This window comes from Pantherophis guttatus, chromosome 1 (assembly GCF_059756535.1).
Source record: "Pantherophis guttatus breed Tessera chromosome 1, ASM5975653v1, whole genome shotgun sequence".
In the NCBI taxonomy this organism is placed as follows: Eukaryota; Metazoa; Chordata; class Lepidosauria; order Squamata; family Colubridae; genus Pantherophis; species Pantherophis guttatus.
This window is the reverse complement of record NC_142063.1, coordinates 52,924,477-52,948,920: the sequence shown is the minus strand read 5'-3', so window position 1 is coordinate 52,948,920 and position 24,444 is coordinate 52,924,477. Positions and strand designations below refer to the sequence as shown.

Genomic DNA, 24,444 nt, shown 5'->3' with positions numbered 1-24,444 from the left:
GTGGAGTCCTGAATTGTGCCTATCTTGCTAATGATAATTTTGCTTATAACTATCCGCATTATCTGTCAATGAATTATCTTTCTTTTGCTGTCTGGATTGTTTTCACTGTCCACTCCAGGCACATATCTTCTGAACATGGCCTGTTAAATATGTATCTTCCTTGTCTGCGCATAATGTTGATTCCTTTCAGAAGAGCATTCTTTGAGATTTAACTGATTCTTAGCTTCATATTCAGAATATTCACATAAATTCGTCCATTCAAGCATGTGATAATTTTGGAGTGCCTGATGACTGTCTGGACAAGTCGCTACAGATTTTCTTTGCAAGATTTCAGAAGTGGTTTGCCATTGCCTGCTTCCAAGGACTGAGAGAGAGTGACCAATCCAAATCTACCCAATTGGCTTTCATGCCTACAGTAGGATTAGAATTCACAGTCTCCTGGTTTCTAATTTGGACCACTAGACCAAAATGACACTCTTCAAGTAGGTACAAATACATACAATGATACAGATAATTTTAAAGGCTAATATTCTACTGAAACCAGAATTTTTTTTCCAGGGACTAATAGACATAATCATAACAGAGCCATGGAAGTTTATTTTTGTATATGATCACTGCTGTGATACCATTATATATGTAAAAATAGAAGAACTTTGAAATACCCACAATGGAGGAATGATTGGTAAATTTGAGAGGAGATAGCAGAAATGGCAATATAACTTGTTTGCTTAGAGAAGAATCAACAACTACATTTATTAGTGACTGGAAATCCCTTATGAACCTTTTGTTGAACAAAGAAAAAATAATGTGATTTGTGGATTTGATGATTAGAAAAGATAAATTAAAGGAAAAAGGAAATCATTTATATATGATGACAAAATATAAATGCAGTTATAATACCTTTTTAGATCAAAACTTAATTCTTTGTTACTTTTTTCCAACAGTGCATTCATTGCCATTGTAAGTGTCTTTCCACATTTTGTAACATCATAGGCTTCCTCGGAGAGCTAGTCTTCAAGGTCTTCATATAATTTGTTTAAAGTATGGTAATTTCACTCTGGTCATTTTTGCCTCTAGCCGCCTCCTCCTCCTCCTCCTCCTCCTCCTCCTCCTCCTCCTCCTCCTCCTCCTCCTCCTTCGGTATCAGCATAATGCAGATTATTAATGTTTCTTCTTCTAGTTTTAAAATACACACCTTCTTCTAATCTACATATAGATTGAATAAATAAGGTGAAAATATACAGCCTTGTTTCATTTCTTTGCCAACCAATGTGTGTTGCCATATTCTATCCATACTGGGCCTTTTTAGGAACAATGGAAACAATGAGATGTTCTGTGGTTCTCATTTTTCTAAGTGTATTTCACAGTTTGACATGATTGACTCAATCAAAGCCTTTCTATAATCAATGAAACACATAATGATTTCCCTTTGTATTCCTTGACTGTCTGAATTATCCAGAGTGCAATAACAAATGTCTCATATTCTTTGATCATTTCTAAAATCAAGTTGAACATGAAGCATCTCTCTTTCCATATAGATATTTAATATATGTTGGATGACTAAGCATTATTTTTTAACATGTGAAATTAAGAATATTGTATAATAGTTTGCACATTCTGTTAAGTTTTGTTTCTTTGGTATTAGTATGCAGATTGATTTCTTCCAATGTGTTGGCCACTCTGTCACTCTGTAGAGCTGCTGGAATAGCTTGTATAGACCTTTCCTTCTTTTGTTGCCTGCTGTATTTCTGTAGCTAGATCATTGATTCTTGTAGCTTCCTACTTTTACCAAAGAGCTAATCCAACTTTATCTTCTTGTATTAAAAGATCTTGTAAGTAGGGAGCATCTTCCAAGGTGTCTTGGATGTTGATGTCTTTACTGTACAGAACTTGTTTGTTTGATCTTTGAATCAGTTACTACCTGTCCATTGACATCATTTAGTATACCAGTTCAAAGTTGTGATCTCTTTCTGAGTTTGGAGATGTTTTAAAAGACTTTCTTTGTTTTTCTGTATCTGTTTTCATTTGCAACCATATACATTTTAAAAATATACATAATTTTTCTGATCAAGTGTACGGGATATTGTAGGAGCACCATAATCAATGAAATATCAGCGTATTTCAAGAAACTATAAACTACCTTTTAAACATTCACATTCACATTTCATTTCTTACAAGCATAGGAAATCCTTCAGTAACACTGAGCTTTTCAGAAACAAACAATGTCATAAACCTTTAATAGAAACAATCCAACATAGCTTTAGTAGTGATTCATTAAAGTATGGAAGCTTTGATGGAATAGTAAGTTTGATTTTCATGTGGTAAAAGAGTTGTGCCATTGTACCATCTGTTTTCATCCAGACATTAATTGCTTCCTTGTGTTCGTTTTAATTAGGAAGAAATCTTGATTTAAAAGAATGCAAAGGAGAAATTAAGGCAGGATGATTAAAAGGAGATCAGTGAAAGAAAAGTGTTTTCCACTTTTGTATCCTCCAGCATTATATCCTCCAAAAGTAACATCCACTGTATGTGGTTTTGTTCCTTTTAACAAGGGCAGCCTTTTCACAGGCAGGGTTGTACCCTATGCTGAAGAGTAGGTAGGTAGAACTGTTTCTGCTCCTCTATCTATTATGCACTGCTACAGGTAGCAGGCCACCTTTAGATAAGTAGAGGAGGTGATCTTCTTAACTGCTATTGAAGCAAGATTCAACCATCGTCTACATAAAATGAAAAGTGGCAATATTGTGATGACTTGCTGTCCAGTATTTCAGAGGTGAAAAAAAATGGAGGGACACTTAAGACAGTATTCTGGCCTTCACTTCTTAGTATCACCATTACACAGCACAGAAGGTTCTCTGCCTACCCTGTGCAGTAGTCATCTAGGCATAATATGGTAATGCTAATTAAAAGCCAGAATGTTGAGCATTTGTCCTTTGTGCTAAAAATATACTGAGTAAACAACTGCCAGAGAGCATCAATCATTCAAGATGTATCCATCCTATCAGTTTTAAGCTTTGATACTAAAGGTGAGCTAAATTATCCAGCTCTCTTTTCCATCCAGAGATTTGACGATAGGGATACTGTATAAGACTGATGTTGAGAGACAATGGTTTACCAATGGTTACTTAAAAACTTGCTGATAGAAGCAGAATTTAAACTGAGATCAATAAAGTACAGTCCTGAAAATACTTATTAGGAAGTAACCCTCGTTGAAAACAGTGGGGCATTTTTAATATAAACGTGAATTTAGGATTCAGTGTTAAATATTCTTTCCAGGGAGTAACCCCTGTTGAACACAGTGGCACTTACATGCATGTATTTCTGAATAAATGCTCAAGATGAATCAGCTAGCTATTAAGTGTCTTAGCTGAGTATTTAGCTCAGGGTAGGAAGGCATGGTACTCCAGATTTGGTTGAACTACAATTCCCAGCATCTCTCATATTAGCCATGCTGCTTAGCACTTCTGGAAGATAATATTTAGCGCATTGGGAGAACTATAAGTTGTTCAGCTCTGGGATACTGTATATAATTGGATAATTCTTACAGCACAAATTCAATTCCTATGCTATTATCTTAGGGACAAAATTATTATACATGTATATTTTTTTAATGTATGCTCTTTGACAAATATTATTTTGATTGTTTGCTTTTCAATAGATTCTGTGATGGGAGGAATATTGCCTGATTTTCCGAGGATGATGTCATGTTTGTCATGGCTAGTGTGGAAAATACAGTTGTTGAAATTTGTATGAGGCTATTCTGAGATTTATGGTGTTGAATTATTTAGTTTTGTTGATAAATCATGTATTTTAAATAGTATTTGCATTTCAATGATCAGTCCTCCATAATAATCTCAGAAGCCTGTTATTTAGTCAGGTGGAAGGGGTATCTTCTCATGTTGTGCTCCCAGGCTTGGAATGCTTTCTCCACAGAATTATGTTTGACATTAATACATTCTTCTTTAGATGGTCAGGTAAACATAATTCACAATGCTTCTAATCACTAAAAAAAATTAATTGGAAATTGACACTTTAGTTTCTGATTTATATATTTTGAGTTTTGCATTTGATTCTTATTAGATCTGAGTATTCATGTGAATAAAATGAATTAATAATAGTTCCCTCCCCCGCATCCACTAATGTTATGTTTGTTTATTTATTTATTAATATTATATTTCAATGAGAGCCAGTTTCTAAGTCAGTGATTAAGGTGCTAAGAGCCAGGTGGGGAATTAAAGGGAGGGCTGGATAGAAAGTGACCTGTCTGAACTTTGGATTCTATCACCATCTTCCATAATGCTTAATTTAACTGAAAATCTCAATTTATTTTATTAAGCCTATTTTCCCTGGTAGCTTATTTTCATCACTGGTTCTTCCATTGGCAATCCTTGCTTTGCCCATGTAATGTTATTATCTATATTGAGCACAGCATGTTGTCACAGTACTTTATTCTGTGTAGCATCTAGCACAAGCTTGAAAATGAATACAGTGTGCAATTATTATTATTTTCCTTCTCTCACTTTTATTTTATATAACTTCAGTTCCTTGTTTCCAGAGATTTTGAATTCACAGCTCGTCATTCAAAATGTCAATTCTCTTCTAGGGCACTGTGTGTCCCTGATTTTTAAGGGAAACTTGGTAGAAAATAAATATCTTCTCCTATTTTTCCTAGTACATTAAAACTTACAATAGTGGCTAAAATTAGTTGAAAAAAGCTTTCATTTTATAACTGCTTCTTTGCTAACTTGATGTTAAAACTTACATTTACAAGGTATCTGCCACTGATGCTGGTATAATGGTTTAGGAATACTTTGCATGTTTAAAATGTTATATGTGTAAATACTTGAATTACCTCACCCAGATGTGGACCTGGATAGAGAAGTTGTGGATGGGTTGGTACAATAAGTGTATCTAATTTTAACCAGTAAGGGAAATAGGTTGGCAAAGCTATTTTGAGTGAATCATACAAAGTGTAAATGTCCAGAGAATTGTTAACGATTCTGCTTGAATGAGTTTATTTGGAAATGTCCTTCCAGTTTCATTGGTAATTATTAAAAATATATACATTTAGTAGCACATACTAGAAATATAACTTAAATACCCCATGAAAAATGTTTCATAAATGTGATTTCAACCCTAAGAGTTGACACCAACATGACAACACATAATCATTTTCATTCTTTCTATAGTTGCAAACCTAGGTTTGTCACAATAGAATGAAACAAGATGCAAATAGGAGAAGCAGCCAGACTTTGCCTTGTGACAAGGAGGTGCATCTGATGCTTGTGTATCAGTATCCTCGTGGTTACCAAGATATTAAAAAAGGAACAAAATATAAACTGGGAAGGCTGCAATTTGAAGTAGTTCACAGCTTATCATGTAAATAGGGAATAGTAGAGTACTTAATGTGAGTGGAGGTTCCTTCTCCGAGCTTGTGGGTTGGTTTCCAAACGTCGCTGACATTCCCTAAATTCTGCTGAAGATGTTATCTAGCCTGGTAACAAAACATTTGGAAACCAACCTGTAAATTCGGAGAATGAACCTCCATTCTCATCCTATACCAGAGCTACAGATATTCGTCACTATTGTATTTAATTTCCATAAAAGAAATGCTGGCCCATTCAAATCACAAACTTTTGGATCTGTGATGTCTTCTCAGAATTTATTACTATATCAGTCACTTCTTAAAAATATTTCATGCCATTAGCTATTGTAAAAACTTCAAAGTAGTTTACAACAATATAAAACAATGTTACAAAATCTCTTAAAAATAAATAGCGTCTGGGAAAGCAACATAAAAATATGCATTTTTAATAGTATCAAGCAGATAATCTCTTGCAATTTTCCTACCAATATGCTTTTAGTCTAATGACTGACAATTTGCTTTAGAAAATCAGAGAACATTGTTGCATGCCAGGCAAGTTTGGCCCTAGGATATACAGTACCATATACAATATCTTGGATGACACTATCAGAAAAGCATAGAATAAAATACATAGCCTCCTTACACACACGTATTTGTCAACAACCCCCCCCAATTTATTAGTATAGTTTATGAAATTATTATGAAATGGACAGATAAATACATAATGAATTGTCTTCTGTTAGATTTTAATGTCTCCAAATCAGTTTTTCAACATTGTACAAATCTTACAGTGAACACATTGCATGTTTTTTTTTAGAACCTAGCAAAGAAGAGAAGAGTTCCACATATTTTTATTTAGAATAATTAATTTCCTTTACCTTTACTCTGCAGACTTTAGACTTGATGAAATCTGAGCTTAAGTGGGCACAGAAAGGGCCCATCCTACTTGTCCCTAAAGCTAAATCGAAGAGTTTGTCCATCAAATTCAGTAATGTCTATTTTTGCAGTGATTCTGCTGGATGCCTTTCTTGTTACGAGATAGTTTTAAATCAAGTTAGTAGGGTTTTAATGTGGGACTTTCTGCACAGAATTCTAGTATAGTTTGACTGAGTTAGGCTATCTTTCCTGAGTAACTATGGAACATAATTTCCAAAGAGTGGCATAGTTTGCTGACTGTAAAAAAGATTCAGTCACTGTTGCCATTGTCATATCAGACTGACAGTAGAATTTCTTTATGGTCTGTTTCCTATAATGGTATTAAAAGTACAAGACAGTGATGTGCTTTGCACCAGGGAATGTGTTCTTCCCCAGAGAAAATCTACAGAACATGACCTCATAATTATGACAGCATAACTGAAATATGCTGTCATTAATCCTGTTAACATTCCTATGCATCTTCAGAGAGCTGAAGAAATTACACATTGAACATCTAAATTGACTTGTCTTCAATGTAATAGGTTTTAAATGAAAAGCAACTTTTCTCACAACATGAAAGCAAAAGCCTAAAAGACCTATGAAGTCCTGATTGCTTGGCACTTGGGGCTGCCAAGAGCAATATATAGATGCAGCCTTTTCCTCTGGGACCCACGTACCATATAGTTAGCTGCTTTCTGAGATAATGATGGTGAATGAAGGAACTAGTTTCAGTTCTTCCCTATATGTTACCAAGAGGCAGAAAGTAGAAATAGTTAATTATCAATTATTATCAGTCTATCTAGTCCACCTGGACACCTGGTCAGCTTTAATGGGGCAGCATTTTTTCCAGAAAGATGAGCTTCCTTTAATACAGTGTGAGCAAGAGCAGAATTAAAGACAAGATTACTCCACTGCTTTGGTTCCAACATTCATTCTCTTATTCCACATACTTTTGATCCTGTAATGTCAGTTCATTGTCACATTTGTTAGCAAGTAGTAATGTTCCACTCTTATTTTATAGATAACTTATATTTGTTAACAATTAAGCACAGGGAAAACATATTGTTTACCTTCTGAGTAAATAGCAATTCTGTAATGGCAGTCCAGTTTGATGAGAAACCCAGTTTCCTTAATCTATGGATGCTGAGTATCTTGAAAATGTTGGTGAGATCGATTTTTTTGTTTTATTATTATTATGATCTCCATGCAGAATCTTATGTGAGGGACTATACAAATGAATGAATATTTTAAATTGTACTTTACTACCGGTATATCTACAATGTAATGTATATCAGTCAATGTAATGAAGTGATTATGTTGTTATTCTAAATTAGGGAACTCAGATTCAGCTACTTGCAGCCATTGAATTTACTGAATGATTCTGGGCTAGTCATATTAATTCTGCCAAACTTGCTTAACAGTTGCTGTTGTAAAAATAAAAAAATAAATAAAGGGACTCCATATTATCCATCTTTAGCTTCTGGAGGAAAGGTGTGATATAAACTGAACGACTTGAATAAATTATTATATAAAATGTGCATGAGATATCTTGATAGATTCCACAAAGTGGATACAGCCAGGACCAACATATGCATTTTAACACACAATAATCATTCCAAAATTATTTTGAGAATTATGTTGTCAAGCCTGTGCATGACTATCTTGGGACAAAATGGACAAGATGAGTTAACATTTCAGCTCTGACTTGCAACTCAAATAGCAAAATGATTATAACCAACTTTTATTACACATTATGTAAAGTATCCAATGTACACAATATATCTGTTATTTAATATCATAGGAAATTTATTATATGTTAAGGGGTTGCATTAGAATTTATTAATTTTAATGTTATGCAAATACAGGTAGTCTGTGATTTACAACAGTTTGTTTAGTGATCATTCACAGTTACGATGGCACTGAAAAAAAAGGTCCATTTTTCACACCTGACTGTTGCAGCATCCCAGTGGTCATGTGATCAAAATTCAGACGCGTAGCAAGTGACTCATATTTATATTAACCTTGGAATTAATCTATGCTGAGATGGGTGCTGATTGCTGGTGGAGAGGTACTTGGGACTTTTTGTTTCTTTTTGGGCTGAGTGAGGCTCTTTTGCATAGTCTATAGATGTTAATGTCTGTGTGTCTATTGATGGTTAATTTGTCAGAGTGCCAGGCTTCTAGAAATTGGAATTTTTGGTCCCAAAGACCCAAGCACTCTCATCAGGAATCAGCACTCAGATTGGCAAGGTTAACATCAGACCAACAATCAGGTAAACAATACCCCAATTAAAAAACTGCCAAAAAAGTCAACAGCAAACAGCCCAATCAAAGAATTTCTTAAGACCACTCTCACCAACAGACAGAAAAGTCACCAGAATATTGGTGGAAATTGACAGCAAATTGCATGCCTTAGTAACACTGATGATGTTACCTAGTTTCATTAATGAAATATCCGCAAGAAAATAAGCTCAGAGAGCACCAAGGACCCCTCAAATCAAAACATGCCTCAAAGATTTCCCAGAGACCATATCAAATGCCTTCTTGGACTCCTAAGTAATTCTACCTATCAAGGCTTGTGTATTTTAAGTTAAAGCAAGAACATCAATTACAGACTTTATATTTCTAAAGCTTAGCAATCTTGAGTAAATCCATTTTCTGCTGGCGGCAACGAGTTGAAAGAACATAGTGATCTGATGGCTAATGTACAGTACAGTAGCTAAGATTATAAAGATACATTTGTCAAGGGGATTGTTCTGTAATTAGAACACATAGTGGAATCCTCGCTTGGCTCAAGAATTCAGACTTTTGCCTCATTAAAACTATAAGATAGTAATTTATTTCAGAAAGGTATCGTATATGTCTAGTGAAATAGGAGAGAAAGCCCTATATGCTTTTATACCAATCCCTTGGGAAACCATTAAACCAGGAGTCTTCCCTGATTTCATGGATTTAATATTAAGGGCAATTTCTTGAAAAATAAGAGGCAAAGTAAAATTAGCAACCTGGATATATGATAAATGTGGTAAGTTCTGTTTAAAAACATTAACTTGTCTTTTGTTGATTAAGAATTGGTGCTTTACAGTTTAAATTTTTAAAAATAGTTGATTAATGGATCTGGACTCGGTATGCACATCCCATTTATATCTGAAAAGATGATATAATACTTATGTTACTTAATTTGTTTAAGTCTGAAGGTGAATAACTTACTAGGCTTCTCTCCTCCTCTCCCCCAGTACCATTACTTTGTGCAATGTAATAAAATTATGTTTGGGGAGCATAAAGCATGTTAAGTTTAATTTTAGCAGAAACAGATCTGTATAGGTCAGGAGATGCAATGCATAAAGAGGCAACATTTCTCCTCTAAAAGTTTTAAGTTTGGCCAATTGTTAGTTCTTTTTATATGAAGCATATTTGATGTTGAATAAATGTTTTAATAGTTTTCCATAGAGAAGAATATGATACAGCAAAGTCCATATTAATATGAAAAGCTGACATTTTCCATTCATTCTCAATATATTTTTATCATTTAGCAAAAATACTTCCAAGGATCAGTCAAAGAATGTATTATTATTGTTATTTTTACAAAATAAAGAGAAAAGAGTGGGGCTAATATTGTATTAGCATGTACTATTAAATTTAGTCAGAAACAATATGGAAGAAAAATTCTGTTACATATGGAATCTCAGATATCTATCAAATTAAATTCCACATATAATTTTGCAAAATATTATGAATCCTCAACTACAATTTGGGTAGTATACTCAAACCTTGAAGCTCCATGTAATTGGCAAAGATGCAAGAACCTGTAGATGGCCATGGAAATAACCTTGGAAAGGCATCTAGAAAATATTAGGACAACAAATGGATGCACAAGCAGCATACATTAAGCCAGAGGGCAGAAAAATATTAAAAAGAGATTTATGTAGGTGTTTCCAAGTTCCTGGGTTACAGGAGGGAGGGAAGAAAAAACATAGCTGACTTGTAAATTTCTGTTATTATACAGGTAGCCCTCAGCTTACTGCAGTTCATTTAATGACCATTTGAAGTTACAATGACACAAATGACTTATGACCGTTTTTCACAATTATGACCGTTGCGGCAATCCCCATTGCGGGATCAACATTCAGATGCTTGGCATATGGCATCTGCAGTGTCCCAGGGTTCATGATTAATGTCAGTATTATTTTTAATTTATTGTATGTCTATTGCTGGTCGAGGACCGTAATAAAGTTTTATTAGATTCGATTCGTGTCTCAGGGTTATGCAATCACCTTTTGTGACTTTCGACAAGCAAAGTCAATGGGGAAGTTAAATTAGTAACACGGTTGTTAAGTGAATCTAACACCTGCAATGATTCAATTGTGGCAAGAAAGATCATAAAATGGGGCAAAACTTACTTACCAAACAACAGAAATTTCACTTAACAACAGAAATTTTTGGCTCAATTGTGATCGTAAGGTGAGGACTACCAATATAATTTTTAACTATGTTAGTGTATGCTGTCTCAATAAAGTAAGTTCTAGTCAGCATGAAGAGTCAGCACATCCTGATTAGCTTGTACATGTAGGACAGAATCACATGAATTTCAGAATGGCATGTTTAATGCTAATCTGGGATTAAAAATATAATCTTGAAAACCGTAAGAACACATTCATAGCCATCCAGATGTATAATGAATTAATTAAGGCAGAATCACTTTGAAATGCTTGGGGATTTTTTTGTGGGTATCATTGGGCTATGGGACTTCTTTTTCCTGAACTACAATCCTCCCCTACTTCTTTTCCCAAATCGCTCACATGAATTGATGCTACAGATTTATGTACAAATATAATTGCCAGTAGGATTCTTTAGGTATTTTAGTGAAAAGCACGTCTAATTCCTTCAACAGAGGAATGGCAGTTTATGAGAATATGCATCAAATGATTTGTCAAGAAAAATCTTGCCAAGAAAATTGCATGGACTTGTCCAGATAGTTTCCAGAGTCAAGAATGACTTGAATGTGTGTGTGCATGCACAGAAAAATTATATGGGTCTCTTAGGTAAACTAAATTATTTTTAATAAGAATTAAATATTAACTTTGAAAGTGCTAAAATTTTGAACTGTTGTGAAACTATCTTTAAATTTGTTCTAATCCAAGGAAAGAAAATGTGAGATATTTCTTCTATTGGAATGCTTTGTTTTTTTTCATTTAATTTTTATCTTTCTGCTCTGCAGACTTTTTAATATAATATCTGTACTTTGGAATTCCAACATACTGTCACTCCCTTTCCCTTTCCCTTTTAGAATAAATAAATGAAAAAGAAAAAAAGGAAACGATAGAGCCAAACAACAAAAGGAGCAACTGCTCCACAGACCTCATACAATGTTGTGAGAACTACATTTGAGTCATCTGAAAAAAAAATCTTTGGAATAAATTAACTAGATTGTGAATCTGATTCGATAGCATATTTCCCAATCCTTGATTTAGCAAAATGCATTTAAGGATCACAGAGTCTTCCTATGATAATTTACTGTCTACAAACAAGTAGTACTAAGTAATGAGGCTGTTCTGATGTTGCAATAGATTATTTTCTTTGCATTGTTGTAGTTTGGTGTGGGGTTGACAACTATAAATCTTTAGCAAATTATAAATTATTTGACAAATAAGAGTGGGCATTAACTCTATGGGAATCAGCAACATGAAGAGAGGAACTGCTAATTCTGGGTATAAGATGATATTTCACATATTCTAACTCTACCTTGACTCAAGCTGGATCAGGCTGCATTCAAAGATGTTGACTAGTGGGGAAGACTTGTTTGTACCAATGTCAATGTCAATTCAATTAACATTGGTGGTAGCAGTGCAGGACTTGAGCTAAGTCAGATATATGGCAGTTTACAATACTTTGAAACTTACCATCTTTTAGATAGCTCAGAAGGACAAGGAGTGAAACAGGAACATGATATGATCCTTGTCTCTAGCTACGTATTTTTGTCTACTTTTATTTTCAAGGAATAACTCTGCAGCTCATGTCAGGACTATGAAACATAATTGAAAAGAGAGGGCTTGAGTTTTGCTTTGAATCATGATGTCTTCTTTTTAAAACTAGACATGTATGAAAATCAGAATGGATAGGGAAGTCATAAAACACTATCTTGGGATCTCAGGATAAAAAATTAGCTTTTTAAAAAATGGAAATCTAGAGATTTGGAGTTTATTTGGGAGGTAGCAACCTCCTAAGTCCCCTTATGTCTTAGTCCTGAATTTTGCTCTTCCTTGTTTGTTCTATTGTACTTTAGACCATTGCAAAATGCCATATTTCTTTGGGTAATAACATGTGGCTAAGTATGGCTAATTTTAGTGGGTCTGTCTTTTAGCATTTTTAGTTATTACACTAAACTAAGAAAGTTGGGTCTGTATTAATGACAGTAGAATAACAAAACACCAACAGAGTCCCTCCTCCAAGCAACCCTCGTTAGCACAGAGTTTATAGTAATCGGAGTAATTAGCACATTGGGAATCGTATCTGTATGTTGCAAAGGAGCAGAAAGAGCCATTGGAGCAGCCCAAGGCATGATTGCGCTGCAGGGTTATTTTCTGTTACTATTTTTGCTTTGTGCTTGGGTTTTGATTTTTCTCCCCCTCTTTGTGTTAAGAAAGCTGTAGAGCAGAAATGGTCTGTAAATTGCAATCATGCTGAGCTCAGGGTAGGTAGGCTGGTTAAAGGTCACACTGCCTATATATAGCTTCTTTAGGCAAGGAGGTTAGGGGATAATGCAGAAAATTGTGTGTGATTAGGGCAGGCTAGGGGATGCACGACTGGTGAAAGCTTTTATTTATTTATTTATTTTTAGACTCCTTTCCCCAGGCAAATCCAAAGAGCTTTGAATCAAATCCATTTAATGATTTGGATGATCATCATCGTTGCAAAATATTAACATTTCTTAACCATCTCAATAAGTTTCCAGCCTCATTGTTACTGAAGTGTTGCCATAGCCTTGCTGCTGTACAAGCTGGAGTAGCTTGTCATTTTGCTCAGATCCCCACATTGAGACTGTTGTTGTTATTATTATTTTTTCCATATTGGATTCAACCACTGTGAATGGTCAGACTAGGGAAAAAGAAAATAAAGATAGGGAACTTAAGAGAGTTTTTGCTAACTCAGACTAGGTAACTAGTCTGCTAAACACTCTAATAGCTTTTTGAGCTAAGTTCAAGATGTCTGCCTAGGCATGTGCATCATGGCCACAATGCCATCAACAGCACATACAGCAAAATATAGTGTATGCAGTACAGAGCACTTTAAAACCTATCTGAAAGTTGTTTGTTAGTGTCAGAAGCATCACAATTAAAATAAGGCCTACTACCGTGTTTCCCCAAAAAGAAGATCCTCTCTTATATTTTTTTTGAACCCTAAAATAAGTGCTTGGCCTTATTGCCATGTGCTCAAAAGCCCCAATTGGGCTTATTATCAGGGGATGTCTTATTTTGGGGGAAACAGGCTATATGACATGAAATTTAAAATATAAAATGTACCATTTAAATAATTTACAAATTAAACAGACCTTGCCTAGAAACTAGCAACATTAATTGCATTATGTCATACTGTCATGAGGTGTACACTAATCAGGGCACAAAAGAGAGGTATACATATGCATTGACAGCCCTGTTTTAGCTGTTGTTGCCCTCACCACCCTGAACTCTGACAGCCCCGCAGTCCTGAACTCAGCTGCCTCACTTACCTTCATCATCTTGCTCCCACTGCTCACAAGATGTGTGTGGCCTGGCACTTCCTGTAAAAAAGCTCCTTTGTGCATAGCTGGCAGAAGCAAGCCCCTTTGTACCACACTGCTGTGCCAGGCTTGAGCAAGGCTTCCTGGTACACCGTGGATCTTGAATTGCATCTTGCTTATTCGTTTCTGGCTTTTGCTTCTTTTTGTGTCTTGGGTTGGGGCTGGGCTTCCTGGTGCCCTACAAGAATCACAAGCAAGGAAGCAAGGAAGAAATAGCCCCAGATCTGTGGCTTACTAGGAAGAGCCATCCCTCTCTAGCAGCATGGTGCAAAGGGACTTGCTTTTGCTAGCTTCAGCCAAGGGTCCCAAAGATGCTTTTTCAAGAGGCAACTGGACTTCATGGGTTTTCTTTGAAGACATTTTGCTTCTCATCCAAGAAGCTTCTTCAGTTTCTATCCTCTTCTGGGATGAGTCATGAAATGTCTTCAAAGAAAAACCAAGGGGATTCTTGACATAAAGTGCCAGACTGGGCATGACTCATCAGCAGTGGGAGAAAGAAAATGGTGAAGTTAAGATGGGGCAACAGAGTGCAGGCAGCAGGGCCTTTGGAATACAGGGTGGTAATGATGACTGTGGCTAGGACTGGGCTGGGGTGGCTGCAACTTCCCAGGGCATTATTTTCTGCTCTGCAAGGTAGAATGCAAGGAGGCCAAAGAGCAGAGATAGGAGAGACAGATGGCAGGGGAGTTGAAGCATCCCTGCAATCATTAGTGCCAAATGTCTGAATTTTGATCACATGATTACAGGGATAGTGCAACAGCCATAACTTCAGGCATGGGTGTAAGTCTATGTCATGTCGAGGGCTACCTGTATCTTGTTGTTAGTGCAGCAAGTAGCTTCTTCTCTGTCTTGGAACAATCTGTCATGTGGCTAGACATTTACAAAAATATTAACGCCTCATAAAAGAATATACCAGCATATACAGTAGTTAAGGAAATTAACTGGCAATCAGTTAATGCCACTCTTACCTGTTTTTATCCATGCACAGTATTGAATAAGCATTGATGGATTATTCTGCAGGAAAGATGAGCCCCTGTTATGATTTCTTGGTGTTGGAACTCCTTCTGACCATCAACAACTGAGATACAGAACTTTCCCCTGGTGGTATTCTTGCAGTCATTCATTATATTTCTTCCCCAGCTTCCCTTGAACTGTTATTTTCATGTTCAGGCCCATGAGTGGGAAGTTTGAATGGAACAAGTGGGTGTTTCAAGCAGTCGGTTTCCAAAGCAAAGAATACAGAGCTGTCAGATCAGCACATGGATTCTGTTCAGTGCTTTCCTGGTGGTTAAGGCATATACAGTACCTCCAGAAAGGGAGGGTGCATAAACGTTTTTGCATGAAGGTACAGAAATTTCTTGTGAATTTTTATCTTCACTTGACCTTTCCCTGCAGATGGTTCATCATGACCTGGCTGATTAATCAAGATGGTTCTGCTGCTGCTCAAGCAAATTAAAGTAAGCTAAATATATTAAATACATATTGAATGCTACTTCAGTATTCATGCAAAACATGGCACGTGGCGACTATGTAGCTGCAGAAAAATGCTGAAAAGGGTGTAGATGGTTTTAAGAAAAGAAGGACTCGGTTGAGTTGATGAAAAATACCTATCGTTTTGATTTACCTGAAAATTCCATTTCAATTTATTTTGGTACAGCAAAAGATGGAAATTTGTCTTTTCTTCCTTTCTTCCTTCCTTCCCATTGAATTCTTTTTAAACAGACCCAATATGATTATATAGGTAGTCCTTGACCTATGATCAAGGACTTCAGTGGCCATTAGAAACAATGCTAATGAAGGGACTTCTGGACCCATACCTGAAGTTATGTCTGTTGTAGTGCTCCTGCGGTCTGCTCCCCACCTTGCTACACCTTGGAGGCTTCAGGCCTCTCTCCATCTCACCAAGTCCAGAAGTCTTTAGCCTTTTGCTCATCATGCCAGGCCTGTGAGGCATTCATCACTACTATAATAGAATCCATTTATCTTGCTGTTGGTTTTCTTTCTCTTTCCTTTTACCTTTCCCAGCATTAGAGCCTTCTCCAGAGAGCTGGGTCTTCAGATAATATGCCTAAAGTAGGATAATGTGTGCCTTAGGTGAGACTTTTGAGTTAATTCCTTTGATAATCAATTTGTTTTGTTTTCTTGGTTGACCATGGTATTCTCAAGAATCTTTTTCCAAAGATCCAAAAGAATCAATACTCTTCCCATCTTGCTTCTTCAAAGTCCAACTTTCACTTCCAAAGGTCCTACCAAATTGTAATTCTTGTATTGCTTATCTATTCTTTAGACAATGACCTACTGTTCATATTACCCAGACAAATATAGTTAGCCATCAAACTATTATGTTTCTTTTAATGTCATAATGCAGTTTATTGAAATATACATTTAATAGGCATGTTTTTGGGAGAGAATTCTTATCTAAATAATATTTTGAGAGCAAATAGGATTAATTAATGTGGAAGGTAATATGGAATATGGGTGTCAGAGAAATGCACACATTTTAACAATAGATAAAACTTCAACATCCGGAGGACCCGGATTGTGGGGGCAATAAGCTGACTTTGTATAAAAAAGAACACCGTTTAGGGTGGGGGGCGAAAGCCCTACTAAGCATGTATATACAAAAGTATGAAGGCTATTGCTTAATGCATTGTAAACCGCCCTGAGTCTCCGGAGAAGGGTGGCATATAAATCGAACCAATAAATAAATAAATAAATAAATAAATAAATAAATAAATAAATAATCAATCAATCAATCTTGGGTAAGTTAATGTGTACAATATGAAATGAGGAATCTGGATTGAAGATGTATAATGAATCATTTTGGAAAAAATCAGGTCCATTCCTAGAATTAGAATGGACCCAACTCTGTTCCCTTAAGTCAGTTTTCAGTGCAAGATTTGCAACAGACAATAATACTTCAATGTCTCAAATAGCTGTCAGGAGCTTCAAATTAATCTAGTGAAATGTGGTACACTCTTACCAAGATCATGTGTTCAGGTGTTATATAGTTGTTCCTATCATAAACTTCTCTTTCCATGCAACTTCTGTCCATGCATTCTTGCCATACTTATTTTGCTCTATTTTTTGCAGGAAGTTTCTTTGGATATTTGGGAACAGTTACTTACATCTGTCCCATCTTGTGTTCCTGAGATAAAATATGCCTAGCTCTTTTAACTTTTTCTATGATTTCCATTCCCCATATCCTTCTGCCCGAGGTTTACTCTAGTTTGCCTTTTTTCTTCTTCTTACAATGCACTTTCCAGAACTGGGCAGAATATTCTGTGTAACAATAGAGAGTATGAGAATTGCATAGCAGGAAATATATTGCAACTACTTAGGAACTTTAAAGTGGCCCTTAAAGATGACCAAGATGTTGTAGTCTCATTACCTGCCTACCTACTTCTTGAAGTAGGGGTGAGTGGAATAGTAATGCCCTATCTTTTAATACTATGTGCTAAAATCAAATTACGAATGAAGGCTAATATATGTGTCCCAGGATAATGTTGCAGGATCCAATGTGGGTCAGTTACTGGGACCAAAGGTTTTGTCTTTAGAGCCTTCGGATTCGTGCTGGAGCCCATCTTCAGGAAACTTCTCTCTAGACTCCAGCACGAGTCCGAAAGCTCAGAAGGAAAAAACCTCTGGTTCCAGTGACTAACCTAGATTGTATCCTAAAATCAAATTCTCAGTTTTGATACTGAAGTTCAAAGGTTCAATTTGAGATAGTTGTCTAAGGGCTACAGCTACCTGATAGGTCTTGGAGTACCTACTTTAGATATATATATATATTTTACTTGTATTGCATCTTAAGCCATCTGTTGTCTCCAGATATAGCATTTAACATGATTGTTAATAGGAGCTTTTTTGTTATGGGAGCTTTTTTTCATGGTCAAAAAATAGGATAGGGTGGATCAGGGGTGAAATCTAAAAATTTTCGCTACCGGTTCTGTGGGCGTGGCTTAATTAGTGGGTGGGGCTTGGTGGTCAGGTGACTGGGTGGGCGTGGCTTGTTGGTCAGGTGGGCATGGCCAAGTCGACGTCACTTTGTTGCCCTTTTTTAACCTACAAAACACAACACAACACAACTGGCTCACCCACAAGGTAAAAGCAACTGTGCTAGACCCAAAATGGCCCCTGCAACAAGCAGGAACCTCACACAGCCACAAAAAGCCCAAAAAACCAACTTTCACACTTTACACATACAAAATTCCACATACAGATTTGTGAGATTTTGTATGTTTGTGTAGTTAGAAACACTACAGAAACACACAAAATCTCAGAAAGCTGCACAAATATTATTTTATTTTATTTTTATTTTTACATAAAAGCAGCTAAATTTAAAACTTCCTAAACTTTAAATGGCTAGGTCTAAAAAAAGAACTACTAAAAAAACCCCCAATTAACTATTTTTTTTAACGCTCCCAAAGGGGAAAAAAACTTACAGGCAGGCAGGCAGATAGAGCTGCTCACCGATGAGCTTGATTGCAGGCAGGGAGATTCAGTTGCTTGCTGATACAATGGATTGCAGGGATTACAGCAAGCAAAGCAAGGCAGGCGTTGCGACCAGCAGCTAAGGTAAGCAAGCTGGAGTCTGGGGTGGGGTGGAAGGGATTTTTGCTACTGGTTCTCCGAACTGCCCACTGCCATCGCTACCTACTTGCCTGAGCCGGTCCGAACCGGGAGCATTTCACCCCTGGGGTGGATGCTATATTTTACACTATTGAATATGTATTCATTCCACAGAATCCTGGGAATGAGATCTTAAAAGAAAGGATGAAAAGCTGACTTACAAAAGCCTGTTTCATATATACCTATATCTGGCAAGTCCTGTCTTGCCATATAACCATAAGGTTGGATGAGAAGACCCACATATTCACTCCCCTCCATATATCATCCATGGTCCTTTTAGTAGTTGTTTTACTAGATTTAGATCTAGTAAAAAGTATGTACCATATTTTTAGACGCATCCCCCCCCTCCAAAAGAGGGTGAAAATTTGGGTGCGTCTTATACACTGAATGTAGCCCCACCCACTACAGCACTGTCCACTGTTTGCTGCAAAGAGGCAAATTGCTGGGAGGCAGATTTTTTTTTTCTTGTGCTAATCAGGCTGTGCTGAAAATGAAAATGAGACTAAAGCAGGCTTGTTTGCTATTTGCTACAAGGAGGCAAATTGCTGGGAGGCAGAGGCAGATTTTTTTTTCTTGTTTTCCTCTCCAAAAAAAGGTAGGTGCGTCTTATAGTCTGGAGTGTCTTATACCCCAAAAAATACAGTAGTCAAGTCAAGAGGTAAGTAGTTTTAGTAAATTGGAAGATCAGAAGGATAAATTGCAGGGGGGGCAGAGGTCGACCTCGAGGCCTCTCATCTGTGGAATGCCGCAGGGATCGGTCCTCTCGCCCCTTCTGTTCAACATTTATGTGAAGCCGCTGGGCGAGATCATCCGTGGCTTCGGGGTGAGATACCATCAGTACGCTGATGACACCCAGCTGTACATCTCCACCCCAGGCCACCCCAACGATGCCCTTGAAGTGATGTCCCAGTGCCTGGAGGCTGTGTGGATCTGGATGGGGAGGAACAGGCTCAAGCTCAACCCTTCCAAGACTGAATGGCTGTGGCTCCCGGCATCCCGATATAGTCAGTTGACTCCATCACTGACTATTGGGGGCGAGTCTTTGGCCCCCACAGAGAGGGCTCGCAATCTGGGAGTCCTCCTGGATATGCAGCTGTCCTTGGAGGAACATCTGACGGCTGTAACCAGGGGGACCTTTTGTCAGGTTCGCCTTATTCGCCAGTTGTAGCCCTTTCTTGATCAGGATTCCCTGTGCACAGTCACTCACGCCCTCGTCACCTCTCGCCTTGACTACTGCAATGCTCTCTACATGGGGCTCCCTTGAAGAGCACCCGAAGGCTCCAACTGGTCCAGAACGCAGCAGCGCGGGTAGTGACGGGAGCAGCATGGCGCTCCCATGTAACACCGCTCCTGCGCGAGCTGCACTGGCTTCCGGTGGTCTTCCGGGTGCGCTTCAAGGTGTTGGTCATCACCTTTAAAGTGCTCCATGGCATAGGGCCTAGCTATCTTTGAGACCGCCTGCTGCTACCGACGACCTCCCATCGACCCGTGCGCTCCCACAGAGAGGGCCTCCTCAGGGTGCCATCAGCCAAACAATGTAGGCTGGTGACCCCCAGGGGGAGGGCCTTCTCTGTGGGGGCACCTACCCTCTGGAATCAGTTGCCCCCAGAGATAAGGAGAATCCAAGACCTCAGTGCCTTCCGCCGTGCCCTTAAAACCAACTTTTTCCAGCAAGCCGGGCTGGCTTAAGAAGAAATTTTTAAATGTTTTAATTGGTTTGTGATTTTTAATTTTTGGGCCAAATTTATATATATTTTAATTGTTTTTTAATATTTGTAATTCATGTTCTTAATTCTGGCTGTACACCACCCTGAGTCCTCAGGGAGAAGGGCGGTATATAAATTGGAAAAAAAATAAAAATAAAATAAAAATAAATAAATAAATATTAGGCAGTACAGCTTTTTGTAAGTTTGTCTGATAGGTAGTTCAAGTGAAAAACATTTTACTGTGTATAATATAAATCGTTTTGGGTCAATTCTTGGTATTATCTAAGCTGGCTATTTATTGTAGCTAAAATTAAGTGTTTACAAATTACTGTTTTAGTCTCCAGGAATGACACATCTCGTTACTGTTCTATTTGTAAACTGTAGGATAGAGAGTAAATCTCCTTTACTTTTGCTTATTATGTTGTGATTTTACATGAGACATTAATTTGGATTCCTGTAAAGATCAGTGGTTTAAAATCAATGATATAAATGACACTTTCTATTTATCTTTCTATGAACAAAAAAAATACTGTCTTAACTGTAACATTAACTGTAACTGTAACGCACTGGATGTCCTCCTGGATGCACGGCTGTCTTTAGAAGAGCATATGACGGCCGTGGCCAGGGGGCCCTTTTATCAGGTTCGCCTGATTCGCCAGTTGCAGCCCTTTCTGGACCAGGACACCTTGCGCACAGTCACTCATGCCCTTGTCACCTCCCGGCTGGTCTATTGTAATGCTCTCTACATAGGGCTCCCCTTGAAGAGCACTCGGAGGCTCCAACTGGTCCAGAATGCAGCCACACGGGTGGTTATGGGTGCAACTCGTTGTGCCCACGTGACACCCCTCCTGCACGAGCTGCACTGGCTCCCAGTGGTCTTCCGGGTGCGATTCAAGGTGTTGGTCACCACCTTTAAAGCAGAGGGTCTCCTCAGGGTGCCATCGGCCAAGTTATGTCGGCTGGCGACACCCAGGGGGAGGGCCTTCTCTGTGGGAGCCCCAGCCCTGTGGAATGAACTGCCCCCGGAAATACTTAAGATCTCCGACTTCCGAGTATTTCGCTGTGCACTGAAGACCCTGTTGTTCCGCCAGGCCAGGCTATCAACATAATAATTTTAAATTGGGGTATTTTAAATTTCTGGGGTTTTAAATTGAGCCGAATTTATTTAATAATTTTAAATTTTAATTGATATTTGTCTTGTGTTTTTAAATTGGCTGTACACCGCCCTGAGTCCTTCGGGAGAAGGGCGGTATAGAAATAAAATTATACTTACTTATACTTATACTTATACTTATACTATATAATTATTACATTGAGAGTCATAGATAGTTATTAGTTAATTATCATACACCATTTGTTATTTATTTAATTAAAGAGACTTATGGCTGCCTAACCCAGTTTAGAAAGATAAGTTATGTGGAATAGTGCCTTAATAGTATCCTACAAAAACCCTTGGAAAATGAGAGGCTTTATCTAGAAATCTCTAGTAAAGCTATCAAATTACTGGCCCAAGTGCTCGTGAGTAGCCATTGCCACCAGCCATAGCATGCCAAGATCCACAGATCACACCAGTTGCCAATGTATGGTATCATTTTGCTGCATTTTCATGCAGGTACTGCTTGAAATTGTTTTAAACTATAAAAAATTTGTTCCTTTGAATGTGCAAGGCATGGATGGATTCTCTAGAAAATCCTTTAAAAGCCCAACCACCTTATTTCTAAAAATGCCACCAGAGCAAAACTAGAAGGTGCACTCTTTGAGGCAAGAGTGGTCAGTGATAACATAGTGAATGAATATGACTCCTTTTGATTTAACTCACTGAACCATGAAAGTCATTATGATTGGGTTGGCCTTTTGGATAAGGATATTTTGAAAAATACGAAGTAGAATTTACCTTTTTAAAAAAACAAACAAACAAACCCTATCATTCCTTTAAAATTACTTGGTGTGCAGAAACCAAAAAGTATATTGAGTAACTTTTAATTAATATAAATTTTAAACTCATAATATAAAGCAGGAGTGTAGGGACCTGGATAGTCTTTACAACATATTTGATTACTTGTGGCAATATGAAATTACATTTGATTACTTTGAGTGCAGCATGTAAGTTTTCCTCAGAAAAAGTTCTTTAAATTTTTGTCCCATTAAAAAACATTTTACTTATTTCTCTGGAATTGAACAATCAAGTTGCCAAAGCTCAGATGAAAATTCTGTTCATCTCTTGGATTATTAGCTATATACAGCATGCAATCATTTTTGTCCCAAGATAATATTTTATTTAATCTGCCTACATTTTTACTTAAATAGTTGATTTTTTTTGTATCATGTTGGCTTTTTAATTGTTTTATAATTGAGTTTTATTTTAGTTTTATTACATTACCATTTCTTGATCTTTTATTCTCTGCTGTGGAAATTTTGAATGATGGGCAGTTTGAAAATACTTTAAAATAATATGTATATTAATATTTTCTATCAGACTTTTCAGCTGCATTGCATAATGCTGTTCAGTGTGGATAAAATTGATGATTTTTTTAAAAATAAAAAAAGAATTTTTAAAATTTAAATCGGATTTTTTTATTTTTATCAAATTTATTTTAATATAAAATAAAATAATAAAATAAATTTTGGAGTAAAAATCTATCTAAAGATAGTTTTCTATTTAAGATACATTAATAATTTAGTTTATTCAGCATGAAATGGAGCTTAGTTATGTAACATGAGGCTGTATATTCTGCAATATTAGAACTGTTGGTGAGTCAACAGCGGATCAGAGGAGGAGCTGCTGTGGGACAGAGATGACAGTTGCTCTTTAAAAATTATGATTTAAATCAAGTTGATTTAAATCAAGCCTTTTTATTAGTGATTTAAATCATGATTTAAATCAAATCCACCCTGATGCTGTTACTGCTATCACATTTTCTCTAGCTTTTATTCAGCTGCTAATACCAATATCTGGAGCTAGAAATTGAATTCTGAAACCATATCTATCACTGCTTTCTTAGCAGCACATATTACAGGCTTATGATCAATTCCTGCAATAAATATACTTCAGTAAATAAACACACATGCATTTTATAGCCATATTCTTAGATCAAAGCTCTAATTTGCCCTAATTCCTTTGTAGCATGGCTGACAATTTGATAGCTCTATTATTTTCAACATACTTTAGTAGGGAACCTATTTGGATTAACTATATTCATTTTTCAAAGTTTTTCTCTAGATCTTTATTTGCTGTTACTAGTACATTATTTTTTTCAATATATTGTAGGTTGTAAATTTGATGTATGTACATGCTGATATAATTTTTTTTTCTGTGAAATTGACAATTCCTAGAACATTCAAAATGTCTTTCTTTTCTGAGATGGGCTGTAAACTGCTGGTTTGGTAATTTTCTATTAGTCATTCTCATAAACACATCTCTTGACTTTTAAATTGTTTTTTTAGCCATGTTTAGCTTTTCTGTTATGATCAGTTTAAATTTACAGCAATAGATCATTCTAAAATTCCCATGATCTCTATTTATTCTTCATTTTTTACCCGGTGCTACAAAAATTATCAGCTGATATTTTTAGTGGATAAATATCCATAGTATTTTCCTAAAAATATTATAGGATAAAAGTCACCATTATTCATTTTAAATAAAAAAGGCAGCTGATAAAATGAATTTCTCAAGAGAATTTTAAGTTTGCATTGGAATCGGGGGGGTTGCTACTGGTTCGCCCTGGATTGGGTGAACCGGTAGCAGTGGTGGCGGGAGGGTCCGCCCACCCACCCGGATGTCTCTTTGCATGAGCAGAAGTGTTATGTGCATGAGCGTGCAGCACCCACGAGTGAACTGGTAGCGGCCGAAATTGAAACCTAATACTTATTGGAATGATGTTAATTAAGTGGAGATCACCAAAATTTGGCTAATGTATGTATTGCTGAGAAATACTTAACTGGAGTTGGAACTAGAGTGTTATTCTTTGATTCGTGAATTTACACACACACACACACACACACACACACACACTGTGAAGCCTATTATTAATTAGTATTCTATAGGTTCCT

The 24,444-nt window shown here is 36.8% G+C and overlaps 1 protein-coding gene across 31 annotated transcripts in view; it reads left to right on the top strand.

Moving 5' to 3' along the window:
- NRXN3 (neurexin 3) overlaps positions 1-24,444 on the top strand; it is a 1,299,896-nt gene that overhangs the window by 35,857 nt on the left and 1,239,595 nt on the right. For 21 of the 31 annotated variants that reach the window (XR_009621379.2, XR_015728807.1, XR_015728806.1 and 18 more), the window contains exon 2: positions 15,452-15,513. The exons of the other annotated variants lie outside the window; for them this stretch is intronic. The gene's annotated coding sequence lies outside the window, so the exon portion shown is untranslated. The remainder of the gene's footprint in view (positions 1-15,451; positions 15,514-24,444) is intronic. 31 annotated transcript variants of the gene reach the window in all.